Source organism: Mastigoproctus giganteus, chromosome 6 (genome assembly GCF_048544385.1).
Source record: "Mastigoproctus giganteus isolate SK-2022 chromosome 6, ASM4854438v1, whole genome shotgun sequence".
Taxonomy (NCBI): domain Eukaryota; kingdom Metazoa; phylum Arthropoda; class Arachnida; order Uropygi; family Thelyphonidae; genus Mastigoproctus; species Mastigoproctus giganteus.
The window spans coordinates 192,749,730-192,765,368 of NC_143580.1; the positions used below are offsets into that span (position 1 = coordinate 192,749,730).

The window sequence follows — 15,639 nt, forward strand, 5'->3', positions numbered from 1 at the left end:
TTATCTCATTTCCTGTAAACTGCCAACGAAAGAGCACACACTGCGTAATCCAGACGGGTTCCATTTTCTTTTTCTTTATTTAATTTTAGTTTATTTTCTGTGATTAACAGAAGGTAAAAGTAAATAACTAATTAACACTATATAAGAGTAATTCTTTTTACTTCACTGCATACTTCAACATAATATTCACTCAACATTTTATAACAATTTACTTAGTTCCTCCTAGATTGTAATGAATATTAAAAAGCAACGTGTATTTCACGGATCTTGTAATTTAATAAAATGAACAAACAGCAACAAGTATCTCAGACTGCAGTATGTAGTCAACATTTTTGTACTGTACTTTACTTATTTCATCCAGGATTTTAACTACAATTGAAAAATAACACGTATTTCTTTTCTGCTGTGATTAATATAACAAGAAAATGGTAATAATTAATGATTTATGTTTAGTAAACTGTGAACAAAATTACGTGCTCAAGTTTCATATGCGCAAACGAAGAACATTTATTTTCTTTGCATCCGCCATTTTGTCAATTCACACCACCGATCAGCTCACGGCAACAAACGATATCCAGTACTTCAGTTATAATATAAGCTGTGCTATATATTAAAAAAATAATAATAATAAATAAATAATAATTGCCGGATTTCTATTTATCTGATTTTAACGAAATTGAGGATTATCTCCATCTTTCCAAAAGAGCCAAATATAAAATTTCATTACGATCCATCCACTTGAAGCTAAGTTATCACATGCGGACGGACGGTCCTGACGAAGACAATAGGCGCTTTACGCATATACGAAAGTGTCTAAAACCTGACACTCACTCTCTAATATACCGTATTACGTTAACTTACATTAGCGACAACATAGCTATAATAGATAAGCCGAAGTATGGATTGCCAAGACAAATTCAATATTTCAATAATAATTGCCAGAACACAGGCATAGTGGTGGTGAACTCTTTAAATAATTTGTAAATTATTTCGCAGTTGGATAGCTCCTAACAAGTAGATTCAAGTAGATGATTAAAAAAAAAAAAAAAAAAAAGCAAACAGAGAGATAAACTTACTTATTTATATATTAGGTATACGATTTAACAGTTTAATTAACAAACCAACCTTTCAGGCCTTTTTTTCCGCCGCAATCAGTCGAAAAAGCAAATCGATTCATTAGATAGCAATTCTGCATTACATATTTAGACATCAGTTACATTAAAGACCAAATGTGTAAAAGATAAGTTTTTTACTAAGTCATCAGAAAGCAATTACCAGATGAGATCCCTTATCGTGCATCGATAATCTGCCTTTGTCATTTTAAATTACTCTCCTGGCAATTCTTTTTTTTTTTTTTTTTTTAATTCCTCCAAGGCATGAAAAATAAGGAGTGAATATTAAATAAATCCAATAATACTAGCAGTATACAAGTGACGAAAAAAATTGTTTTCGGAAATAAATAGCAGTTATTTATGCTATATTAACATTACTGCTTTTACTTACATATGTGAAATAACGGTACTTGATGCATGAACAGGGTTAGCATACGTTCCCCTCCAAATCCGGGTACAAAATAACGAATATGGAAGGTAATTTCTGGTCTGTATTTCTGGGGACATTATTAAATAAATGAAATTATAATTAATTTATAGCGAAAGCTTAATTGAAATGAATGAAATTATGAATTTATTTTAACAATTAAACAAATTAGACTCTTTTATAAAATTAATTTCGATTAATTTTAATATCAAATTATGAAAAAAAATTATTAAATTATGTGGAGTTAGGACTATCTTTGTGTTTTTAGTGCAGACAGCAAGAGTTAACTCCTTAGTTAATGCAACGGTCTTAATGCTGACAGCAGAACAAAGTTTGCCTTCACGAAGATTTGCGCTTGTATTGCACTATTTTCAAACAGTGACATCCTTTTTTGTGAAGTAATTTATTCTGAAAAATTAATCTGACATTTATTTAAAAGATGAAATAATTTCTGAATAGCAGATTAACCTTTTAGCGATGCAACGTCATGTCTAAAAGGTTAATCTGCCGATATGAACTAATTTTAGACAAATGTGGTTGAAAACAGTTCGATACACAACTTGTTGTGAAAGCCAAGTTTGTTCTGCGGTTCGAGGCCAAATTTGTCATACAATACTTACGCCACTCACGCTCACATTGATGCAGCTATAGTAGTGGTAAGGGGATATGTCATCGTTGATCATTTCGTGAGAACTCGTTATGTAATCAGTAGATTAACCTGGAAAGGGTCGTCTCAAATACGTGACGATTTACAATTCTTGTGAGTCACCTTTCCGAGGGCAAATTTCAAAAGCAGGCACATCTGGTAACCAATGTGAAGCAATCATTATCGCCTCAGGGAATTGTTTCAGCTATTTGGGATTAGATCTTCCAGTCTTCTCTCTCCATTCCATCCTATTCAGGGTCATTTCCTCTCTGACTTCGTATTCTCTCATATCTTTTCTCTCCATTTCTCGCGTCCTCCTCGCTCGCCCTCTTTAGAAGCTAAGAAAATGCGAATTGTCTACAGATGGAATCACCGCAAGCTGATACTTTCATCTGATGTTTTATCGATAGTTACGATTGCGGTCTTACCACACCGCATAGGACAGACAGGGTTGGAATCCTGTCAAGGCAGAGGAATTTTCATGGGCTTTTTTCACACAGTGAAAAAAGTTAGTTGGTCTCACTATCCCCCCTCCATTGAAATTCCGGTTTTTCATCCAACAAAACCAATCAAAACCAGAATACGCAATTTGCAAATAGAAATCATTAACACCTCACAGTCTTATTTGCTGGGGTTTAAAAACAAAACAAAAACTCTTTTTTATACATCAACTTTTCAGATAAATGCAGCTTCTGCTCGAATCACTGCTTTGTTTTCCAAACTTTCCGAAGTCACGTAACAACCTCATCTAGCTGATTGGTGTTCTGTTGAGGCAGTTTCTCAGCTAAATAAATAAATAAAATAACTTCCTAACAGCCAGCTTCCATTTCATCCACCTGCATTTTGATATTGTTATTAATTTCACTAACTAGCTACAAAACTGATTCCAAGTATTCAAATTTCTGTTCTCTCACATAATATTTTAATAGCGTTCACTAACTTTTTTAATTTGAAAATGACTGACTGGATATACATGTGAACATGTATGCCCAGTCACATGTTCTTACAAATTAGTATCTCTAAGCAGCAACACTTTTTTTTGTCGCCAATTGTAAAGTTCAGAATAATCCAGGAAAGTATTCTATGGCACCATATTTGTCCCTTTCGTGGCGTGGTGTACACTTTGAAATCTTTGAAAAGAAAACCTTTACAGCAATTATTCAGTTTTTAAAAGTATTAGAATACTCACACTGTTATTCCATGTTTAGTGAGGTACTGCTTATCCAAAATGAACCTGTGTGATGGCACAATGTCATGTACTAAAATTCATTCTCATTGAGTCCATTTTTTCTGTTTTTTTTTTTTTTTTTCTAAATTGCATTTTCGCAAGTACTGTGCACAATTTTCCATTCCTGGCAGTGAATGTCACAGGTTGACAATAATTGAAATTCAAGAATAACTAGTTTTTTTATAAATAAGACAAATTAAGCAGAAATTATATGAAAAAAACGTATAAGTAAAATAAATTTGGAGGTGAAATGGGAAGGGGAAGTGGTGATCCCAGTGGGGGGGGGGGGGTCAAAGGCGCTATAGTCTCTCTTTTAATTAAAAGAAAGTGAATTTTTACTGCTACATAATGATTAAAGCTTAATAATTCTCCGAAGACTGCTTTACCGCTCCCTCTAGAAAATCCTTTGGCAGCAATGAGAACTTGGGAAGAGAAGGGAAAGTACATATCTAGAATCGACAGTAAAAAAAAAAAAAGAAAAGAAACTATCTGGTCTGGTAAGTTCAACATGAGGAAATTTATGTCAACATAGAGATCGATTACCTCAGATTTACCTTCTCTGTAAGACGATGACACGATCACACTTGCATTAATGTATCCAGCTGTGGAGGCTGCATCTATATATATATATATATATATATATAAAGAAAGGCATGGAACTTCTGGAAAAAGTGAAAAGAAGAGCGAACTGACGAGAAGCGCTATGAAATGTTTCTATGAGGGTTAAAAGATGTGGTCTGCGAGCTTCGCTACTAGACACCTTAAGGAGGATTTGATTGAGGTATAAGGCTTTGGGGAAATTAATAAAATTAACGGGAGAAATATTCTCACTGGTGGGTGAGAAAAGAACAAGAAGGCACAAATATAAAATATTAGGGAGTAACAGAGAACCAAATCTGATGAAGTTTACCTTCTGGCAATGTGTTGTGGAATGTTGAAATAAACTGCCTGCAAGGCGGATTGCAGCAGAATTCGGCAAAATTCAAGGAGAAACCGGACAGACATTTTTAACGATGAGGGAATATTTATTTATATATTTTGTTTTTGGCAAATGCATAAAAATTTAGTTTCCTTACGTCATTATGCGATTTTTAATAGTAATTCGAATCGGATGATATCAATTGTGATAAAAGCAAAAATTCCAACATCACTGCCTTTTGTCTGCTTATACTATTTGATACGTTTTATGGAATCATACGTTCATATGCTGTGCAAGAGTTTCAGATGGAAAGTCTTTGTTAGCTATGAAATTATTCTTCCGTCGTTTGATCAATCATCCTATATTATCTGCATGATGGCGTCCCCTCCTCCTGTATACCTTTTATTACTTCATTCAAACCTAAAATGAAAGAGAGTGGGCTCGAAGGAGAAACTCCTCATACGAGTTTTCGCCTGTTATATATATCCAGAATAATTCCAATATACTGCCATATACTAGTTCCCTTACCCCAGGAAATAACTGGGGCCATGGCCTCTCCTGGAGCCATGTCACCAGGGCCTTGTGGGCAGCAGTTGATAGAATCGCTGTCCCGCAAAAACCAGGCGGAAAAGATCTGAGTCTAGAGTCTCGTCAATGACGTGAGGAATTTTTATGATCCTTTGTTACATCGTGGCTGAATTAGTCGGTCTCAGGCGAGAGTAGCATGGCTTTTTCTCCCTGAAACTTGGGGTTTTCGTCGAGCAAAACAGAAAATCGACCACAGAACACACGCAATGTATAGGTAGTATACACGGAGGAATGTGGCCTTAGTCGCTGACGCTCCTAAAACCCTACAACAACAACGACCATGTTACCAGCTTTTCCTAAATCGAAGAAAACCATTGCAGATTATTTCTCTTCAGTTAGCTCAATGTGACCATAGCTTGTTCTATTACCGTCCCCAACAGTTTCATAGAATGGCCCGTAAATACTATATCTTTAAATACCATAAGTCTTTATACCAACTTGATCCTTACTTTTTTTTTATTATCTTTATTTTTTATGAAAACGCCAAACACGAGAGGTATTAGAACCTATAGTACTTAGTACCGTGCTTGGGTTGGGGGTTGAGAAGACGAAAGAAGATATTTGTTGATAATGGACTTGAACTTCTGTAGATTGTAATTTTCAGGAAATACGTATGAAGGAAGGTTGTTCCAGAAAACGGCAGTTGAATGAATAAATGAGGAAGATGAAAAGTTGGTTCTGTGGGTTTGAAGTTGGACAGTAAATGGATGTTGGCTGGTGGCGGCACGTGTTCGGACTGTTTTGAAAGAGAGAGCGGGAATTATAGACGCCAATTCAGAAGAACAGCGCCCGTGGAAGTATCTGTAGAAAAGGCATGCAGCAGAAACAGTACGTCTATGAGACAGTGAGTGGAGAAACTCTGTTACAGATGAGTCCTTAATGAGCCAAACTACCCTCTTCTAAATGGAATCTAGAAGCCTGACAGAGGTTTTGTCGGCACCGCCCCAGATGTAGGAACAATATTCCATGGTAGAGCGGAATTGCGATTTGTACAGAGTGAACAGCTGTTTCGAAGAAAAGTAACGCCGACAGCGAAAGAGAAAACCAAGTTTTTTAGATGCAGAGAAAGCAATATTTGTAATGTGCTTGTGCCAAGAGAGCTTAGAAGTCAAGGTAATCCCCAAAATAGATATATAATCTTGCCTAAAAATCGGAGTGTCACCAAAGATAAGCATAGGAGCAGAAGAATCCTTTTTGCGAGATTTAAAACAGGACTGAGTTTTAGAAGAATTGAAATTAACTAAGTTGTCTTTGCTCCACTGGAGAATCACCAGGAGAGTGGCATTTAAGGAATTGGTAGCGGATATTCAAGAAGTTGAAGCTGATTGAGCAGGGCGAGGTTTCTCAAACTGGAAGATGGAATGCAATGTGCTATCATCAGCAAAACTATGGATAGGATTTCCCGTCAATCGAAGAAGATCATTAATATACAAGAGGAAAAGAGTTGGGGAAAGAACTGAACCTTGGGGTATACCAGCATTAGTGGAAAAGTTAGAAGACAGAGAGCCATCTACCATCACAGTCAGTGAGCGATCAGAGAGAAAATTGAGTAACCAATTACAAAAAACAGATAAGATTGAAGCTTGTTTAGAAGACTTTTATGCCACACACGATCGATGTCAAGAGCAACTGCTTGTGTTTCACAGAACTTTCCCAGTGAATTTGTCCATAAATGGGTAACATAAGCCAGAATATCACCAGTGGATATTCTGGCTTATGTTAGCAGAATATCACCAGTGGATCGACACTGATGGAATCCATACTGGCGATCGTTGATCAGACGGAAGGTTTCTAGGTAGTTTAAGAGTTGGCGGTTAATTGATTTCTCCATTACTTTAGAAAGAGTAGAAGTAATTGCAATGGGACAATAATTGAATGGGAGGGATTTGTCACCTTTTTTAGGAACTGGCTGGATATGAGCAAATTTCCAAGCTGTTAGAAAAACACCTTTGAAATAAGAAAGTGAAAAAATGTGGCGAAGAACAGGAGTAAGTTCAGGAGCACAGGTTTTGAGAACAAGTGGAGAAATACCATCCAGACCTGGAGCTTTCTTAGCATCAAGATTCATCAAAGTCCTTTTGACGGAACACAACAGGAGCATTGAATGGAGAGTGCTAGAAATGGTGGGAGATGTTTTACCAAGATCATTAATACATGAGTTGGAAGAAAAATGGGATTCTAGCAGGTCAGCTTTATCCTTGGCTGAAGTGACAACAGAACCATCTGGTTTGGACAGAGGTGGGAGCAGAGATGGGCAAAAGTTGCGGCCAATAGCTTTGGCAAGAGACCAGAATGCTCGGCTACCATTAGGGCAAGAAACAAGTTTTCTACTCTTAGCCTGTTCAAACTCTAGTTTGGACTTATTAATAACTGATTTACAATTGTTGAGCTTTAGTGTAGGCAGAAAATGAAACTGAAGAGTTGGAAACAAGCCAATTGCGATATGTAATATCGTAATTGGCTTGTTTAGATTATATGTTTGTTTATATATATATAGAGATAGGAACTAAGTAACTTCTCCTCAGAGAATTTTGTGCTCAATCCTTACTTTATTGAAAAAATTCAATTCATCTGTTCGTAATTCTCTCCATATTTTACACGCCTCTGCTGCTACACCAAAAAGGGCACACTTATTTCCACTTTTCATATTATTTAAGGCCAATCACTGTTCAGAAGGAAACTTACTCAATCAAATCTATATTTATCGTAACTCTCAATAGCATCTATTTGAAAAAGTCACGTTTTTTGAAAAAGTCACGTGTTGAAGCCTGGAAGCAACTGCATCTAGGCGCCAGCATTCGCGACGTAATGTTCTTTTTTTACTTCCGGAGGACGTAAGTCATGAAACATCTGTCTTTTATCTTATCTTCATCTGTTCGCATATTTAGTACCGTTTTATGTGTTCTTTATCTCTTATTTTCCTTTCCTGTAGCTAATCGAAACCCCCCATGCAATATTATCTTGTAAGCTTTTATGTATCTTCTATAAACAGACAATGATTTCATCTCCGGAAACAGACCATCCAGCATGGCCCTGCTCATGATGACGATCCACAGACGAGCCTTACAGCTAAAAGCGAAGCCTTCAATGAATAATTACTGCGTAGCCCTTAATTGCTGTTTGAGTTAAACACTCAACAAGAAGGAGAGGAACTCAGGTCTGAAGTTCAATGAGTTGGCTGAAAATGAAAAGCATTATGTCAAGAAAGTTATTGTTATTAAGGAAACAAAATATTAACTGATTATAAGCCTAATAACTTCCTTGGTAGAATGCTTTATATTTTTGCCCCATAACGGACTGAACGCCACACTTCAGTTCCATTCCTTCTAATGCAATAGCAACTCCTAACCTGCGCACAAATGCATCTTTATAACAATGAGAAGTAAAAAGATGTAATACCGAAGAGATGATGCAATTCCTCTTTTCTTTTTCTTTCTCTTTTCTTTTTTTTTCAAAGTAAAATTCTTCGCACATTCATGACTCCAACCTTGAACGCAATGCAAAGGAAAGTTCAACGCCATGTGATTTCATCTGGAAAGAGAATAAAAGATAAATAAAGGAAGGAAGACGTATTGCTAGTGTCAAAACACCGGAAAAGTGACACAAACAAAACGAGGATGTCAGTGATGCAAATCCGAATATCCAACATTGAGCCGCTAGGACGCTTTGAAACAATCAGAAATAGAAAGCGACGGCTTGCAAGCGAGATCGTCAACCACCGTAACGACCTTAAATGTCCCTGATTAGAGCACCGTTGCGGTGCCTAATTCTACAACATTAGAGAAGCAATGTTCTCTGATATGACCGAGGAGCTGCGAATAAAATTTCCTTTGTGATGGGTCAAAGTTCAAATTCGATTCGCAAATAAGGTGGCGAATCGATTTTTGCGATGCCTTCGCTGAACAAATTACAATAATTTCAAATGGTTATGCATTTCCTTCCACGCAGACACTGGTTTGCATTAAGTTAGTAAAAATTCATTTCTACTCGTTGCATTGTGAAATATTACACCTATCACACGCCGACTGACGAACAAAAATTTCGATTAAATCCAACGCGGAGAATAGCCTAGATTGAAAGGGTCGTGGTTAACCATTGTGTCCATTGCAACTTGGCAGTTAGCCCAGCACCGAGTCACTTTATTCTTATTTAATAGGTTCCTCTTCGAAAGGAAACCAAGATCTTTATAATCGATACTTCGAGTCGGGACTATTTTGGTGAGCGTGCAAGGAGTTTTAGGGGCAGTTTATTCACTTATTTATTGTTCCATTAATAGAAAGGTTTTTTTGTCGACTATCACTTAAAATAATGAAACGTTAGAATCTTTGATACTATACTATGTTTTGTCCTCTGCTCTCTGTAGCTTGCATGAAGACTATGGGAGGGGAGAAAGAAGAGAGCTACAGCTTTTAATCAAATGAAAATTGGACTTTATGATTAGAAACATGTATCATAATACGGAGTCTTTCTCAAAAGGAATTCATACCACATAACTGTAATAATAAATTTTATATAAATTTCAATAAACATCAACTGTCCAAAGTGGTCTAGTTTCGGATGTTTGAATATGAACAGCGTTTCTCAACCAGTATGTCACGACCCAGTTGAAAAACTTTTTTCGCTAGCAAATAAATAAGAATAGTAAAATCTGGGTGGGCAGCGCAAGCTATGGCAAAGTACCAAATAGAATTGTATATAATTATTACTAAGAATGAACTCTGAAGTAAGGGACACTTAACTCCAAGTAAATATTGAGCTTATTTTCACCGATGAAGATAGGATATTAGAACTGGAGAAGTGAATTGGAATATCATCGGTCTGGCTGAAACAAGGAGAAATGAATCACTTATAAGTTTATCAAGTCGAAATCTGCTGTACACCAATGGAAACAGTGAAAGGAGCGAAGGTAGAGTTGGCTTTCTGGACCATAAAGGTATAAAAAACATTTTGGAACTCAAAACTACATCACTAAGGGTGTCAAGACTACTACTCAGGATTTCTAAGAGGTACAAGCTAACGGTTATAATGATTTATGCACCAACCATGATGATGAAGAGGTTGAAGAAATATACACCGAAATTGAGTGTCTTCTAGATGAGCAGAAAACCCACTACACTATCGTTATGGGGGACTTTAATGCTAAGGTTGGAAAAAGACAAAACAGCGCAGAAAGGGGAACTATAGGAGATTTTGGAATTGGTGAAAGAAATGAAATACTTGTGGAATTTGCAGAATCTCGAGGAATATCAGTAATGAACACTTTTTTCAAGAAAAATGTGAACAAAAAGCGGACATGGAAGAGCCCAAATGGATTAACAACTAAAGAAATCGACTTCATCCTCACTAACAGAACGATATATCTGATGTATCGTGAATGATGTTACCGTTCTGAACAAGGTAAATGTTGGAAGTGATCACAGAATGGTAAGATGCACACTTGAAAATAAAGGAAAAAACTGCCTCGAGTAAATAATAAGATCTTTGAGATAACAGAAGAGGAGTAAAAGCAGTATATACTGTAACTTAAGAACAAGTTTGAGTTTCTACAGACTGCTCAGGACCAAGATATCGACGAGGAACACTACAACTTTCTGAAACCGATAAAGCCCAAGAAACCTACATAAGAAATCCAAAGAAGAAAAAATTAGTCAAGAAACACTTGTTATGATGAACCGAAAACGACAAATAAAGAGCAAGATAAACACTGACAAGGAGAAAATTGAGTATACTGAGTTATGCAAAGCCATTAGAAAGAGACTCAGAGAGGACATAAGAAGATTTAACACAAGAAAAGTAGAACAAGCACTAAGAGAAAACAAAGGATTTAAATCAGCAGCCATGAGCAGTAATACAGAAAGATATATGATACTGAAACTGAAGAATAGCGATGGTGTACTTATAAATAGCAGAGACGGCATAATTCAAATAGCAGGAGACTACTATAGAGAATTATACAAGGAACGAGGGAATGATGCCAACAGTGGGGAAGATGGATCACAAATTAGTAACATATACAACTTACCTGATATCCTTCCTGATGAGGTAGAACATGAAGAAAATGAAGAATCAGAAAGCCCCAGGGGAAGAGGAAGTTACTGTGGAGTTGTTAAAATTGGGAGGAAGAGACATGACAGAAACTGGCAAGACTCTTTACAAAATGCTTTAGAAAAGGCGTGATGCCTAAGGAGTGGAATAATGCAATTATAGTTTGCTACATAAGAAAAGAGATAAATCAGAAATTAGAAATTATAGACCAATTAGCTTGTTATTCCACATCTACAAGTTGTTCACAAGGTTCATTACAAACAGATTAGAAAGAATACTTGATGAGAATCAAGCAAAAGAGCAAGCTGGCTGTAGAACAGGATTCTCAACTATGGATCACCTTCACATAATATCACAGCTAATGGAGAAAGCAAATGAATATAAAACACCATTATGCCTGGCATTTGTGGATAATGAAAAGATTATCCAGCATAACGCAATGTTTCGGGCACTGGAAAGACACTGGAATTCATATACTTATAATATATCCCATATATTATGATTTTAAATAAATATGAGAACGCTACCTCCCTTATTAGACTAGACAAAGACAGTAGCAAATTTAAAATTGAGAAAGGAATTCGACAAGGAGACACAATATCTCCGAAGTTGTTTACTGCTGCCGCCCTTGATGAAGCGTTCAGAAGATTAGACAGACTTGTCGCAGAAAGGAGTCAATGTGAATGTAGAGTACCTAAACCACCTACGATTTGCAGATGATATTGTGATCATAAGCTACAATCCCAAAGAATTAGAGGAAAATCTTAATCAGTTATGCAGAGTTAGTAAGGATTTCGGACTAAAGACGAATATGGTTAAAACAAAAGTAATGAGGAACAAGTATGCCACAGAAAGGGATATATTCATTGGAGGAGCAGTAATTGAAAAGGTAGATTCATACACTTATCTGGGACAAGTCATTAGCTGTAATAATGATAAATGGCTGAAAGTCAGTAGAAGAATAAATTTTGTATGGATAGCATTCAGGAAATATAGTCACGTACTGAGGAGCAATATCCCAATTTGTCTGAAACGTAAAATAATGAACCAATGTATACTCCCCACATTGACTTATGGAAGTGAAACGTGGGCACTCACCAAAAGAATGGAAGAGAAGCTGAGAACTACACGGCGAAGAATGGAACGAATTATATTAGGAATCAGACTGAGATAAGAAGAGAAACACGTGGATTAGGCAGCAAACTCAAGTAAAGGACATTCTTATCAAAACTAAAGAACTAAAATGGTCTTGGGCAGGACACATAGCTCGAAGGCATGATGACAGATGGACTAAGAAAATAACAGAATGGTACTCAAGAGGAACTAGAAGAAAATCTGGAAGACAACGACGGAGATGGACAGATGAAATTCACAAGTACGTGGGTAGTAAGTAGACGGCCATTGCACAAAACAGAAGGAACTGGAAAGTTGCTGGAGAGGCCTTCGTCTGCAGTGGATTGAAAATGGCTCATGATGATGAAATATGAGCTTAAATTGAAAATTTACTAGGTACTGAGCAGAATTCAGTTACGCTTTAACAAGCTAATGAATAAATAAATTGGCAGCTACTTGATTTTAATGTACGTTTTTAATGAAGATGTTTCTAACCCAAAACTTTCGGGTTCGTTGTCAAGTGAAAGAAAAGAAAGAAGAGAAGAAATGTTTTTGTTTAAGAAATATGTCGCGCAATATATATAGAGCAGATTAATTTTGCAAAATTCTGTTAGAATATCTTGTGAAAAACGTCCTAGTTAACAATACTTTAAAAAAAAAAAAAAAAAACTTATCTACATAATAATAACTAACTTTCTACAGACACTTATAATAATTACCTTAATGCTGTTCCTATGGTTCTCGCTCGGCGGCTGACTTGAATGTGGGTAGCCAAGCGTTAACCATAGGAGCATATAAATGAGAAAACAGGCACAGGCGGTAAAAATTGATCTGATAAAAAAAATTTTCATTTAAGATAAACTAATATTTGAAACTAAAAGAGAGATATTATGCCATTTGTTATTTATTTTTCTTCCTGTTTATTTGTACAAGCGAATGTTAACAAGTCAATTTCTGTTATGCTGGATGAAAAACCGAATTACTCACGTGAGTATATCTACTTCGACAAATTATTGTCAGCAGACTGAAGAAGCCTTTAAGAATTATTCCAGTCACTGACTCGAACTGATATCAGTCATCTTCAGAGTTCTTATTGTCGTAGGGTTTTAGGAGCATCAGAAACTAAGGCCATATTGCTCCATGTATACTGTCTGTAAATTGCGCCTGTTCTGTGGTCGATTTTCTGGACGAAAAACCCGAGTTTCCGGGGGGGGGACCATGCTACCCTCGCGTGAGACCGCCTAACTCAGCCACGTGTGAAAAAGCCCCATAAAATTCCTCACATCATCGACGGGACTCGAACTAAGATCTTTTCCACCCAGTATGGGGAGGGCGTCAGCGATTCTACCAATTGTGCTTCCCACGAGGATCTTCAAACGAGTGATCAGTGGGGAAATCACTATACAGTAACTGTTAAAGTGGACGTACTATATGTAATTGTTCAACGAAAAAGGAAATTAAAGAAAGAAAAATAACCACTAACATTAAGGATTTATCGAAGGAGGGTTAAATTTTTTTTTTTTCATATTTGACATAATCCACTACCATGCAGCTCATACACTGATCGCTTGCTATGTAAGCGAGACGTTGTAATTCTCTCCATCAATCTATAATTATTGTTTTTAATTACAAGTCTCTCACTTACACGGGTTCGCATTACAGGGATTCGTAGATATAAGAATACTTTTTTTTTAAAAAAAAATAGTTTGTACCTAGACTTATGATCATTAGTACCGGATATATGGCGCCTCCGTAGCCAGGAGTGGCAGTACATAGCACACGCTTATTGATTAGACCGGGGTTCGAGCCAGTGGCCACCAAATACGGAGGATGCGGAAAGGTCAGGGAATGACCACCGCATATCCCCGGAGCAATATGGCCTTAGTTGCTAATGCTCCTAAAAACCAAATAACAACAACAACCGGATATATGGCATTCATATATTATAAACTCAGTGCAAGTTGAATCTTGGTGCATTATGTATACGTGCAATTTTACATTTTAGTGTCTCAACTCGTGAGGTACTAAATAAAATGAAAAGTCTGGTTATGCGAAGTAAGCTGTGGGTGTTATCCTACAGTTTAATTTTTTAAAGAAAAAAAGTAACTTTAAGGAGAAAAGTTACAAGAACGCAGACTACCAAAAAAGTAATATTATAAACCAAAAACTTTCATATCAGAGAACTCGCGACGAGCATAAAATTTTAAGTAGATTAGTTTCAAGATAAACGTCACGCGCTATAAAAGATGAAGTCAAATTCTAATGGCAATAATGAACCAAAACAGAATGAAATATTTCATAAATACCACTTGATCCATTTTTGAACTGTTTCAACTGTGAAATTTAAAATACGTACCACTGATGCATGATGCATTAAACGTTTCAAACTTGCTTCTTATTAACTGTATAATCGTGCTATATTTTATTCAGGAAACCAATAATACCATTATTGGTATTATTGTCTCCGTGTCGAAACACACTTTAGTTCAAATTAACTATAATATCATGTAGAAGTCATGACCTATCTATATTTTCTACTCATCGACTCATTTCTCCTTATATTTTTTTCATCGTTAAACCCAACAAGAAAACTTCCAACGTAAAATGGCAATTACACTTGTAGACAATCATAAATATTCTCTTTTGTGGTAAGTTTTTCGTTTTTAATAACTGTAACGCAAACAGCATTTTGGATTTTCTGCGCATGATTCTACTACAGGTGAACATTTACAACTCTCTGTTGTAATCGCGTTCGTCTTCTGCATTGAAAAGAACGCCATTATCGGAATAACTTACTCTCTAAAAGTGGTCTGGTTTCGAGATAATTCAAATAATGTCACGTACAGTTACATGAAAAGGATTATCTCTGCAAACTAAGCTCTCCTTTTCAGTATTTAATAAACATGCCAAATCTGCTACAATTATCATTAAAAAGAACTTACTTACTTTCGACTGATATCTCTCGATACAAAGACAACAATCCACAAGACACGTGTATATGAGTGTGTGTGTGTGCTCACAAGGGAAGGATTAATAATAACAAAAAATCAGCTACACCGCAGGCAAAATCCGTGATAATCAAACAGAAGCCAAAACAGGTTTCTCCACGCCAAGCTTCCCCAATAACGGTATCCAAGGCTGATGCCAACTTATGAGGAAGTGAGATAGAAGCAGAACGAACGCTGATAAAAATCTGGCTGTCAGGGTCGCTAGAAAGCTACTAGCGCTGATCTATTGTAAGCGTCTTCGAATATTTATTTACTGCCAGCATCGAAAATAATAGTCTTCGAATTTCCGAAGAGCCGAGAGAAGAATAGTAATTAACTTGGTAAAACGTGACGTAATTTATCTCGATTCATTTGAATAGTACAGTGCGCGTGTTTATTATAATACTGCGTTTATTCACGCATTCAGGAAAACAACTGGCGACCTCATTATAAAATGACAGAGAGGGCTTGTTCCATCAGATTAGAGCAATTAAAATGCTGTTCATCGTAGTGGGTTCAAAAGATACACATTAATATTTATTTTAAACAAGCATTCAAAAATCCTCTTTTGTGG

General features: G+C 36.3%; 1 protein-coding gene across 2 annotated transcripts in view; it reads right to left on the bottom strand.

Moving 5' to 3' along the window:
* The window catches only part of LOC150084838 (protein phosphatase 1 regulatory subunit 14C), a 138,307-nt gene extending 123,069 nt beyond the window's left edge, over window positions 1-15,238 (bottom strand). For both annotated transcript variants that reach the window (XM_090375581.1, XM_090375580.1), the window contains exon 1: window positions 15,025-15,238. The gene's annotated coding sequence lies outside the window, so the exon portion shown is untranslated. The remainder of the gene's footprint in view (window positions 1-15,024) is intronic.
* Between the last annotated feature and the right edge of the window lie 401 nt (window positions 15,239-15,639).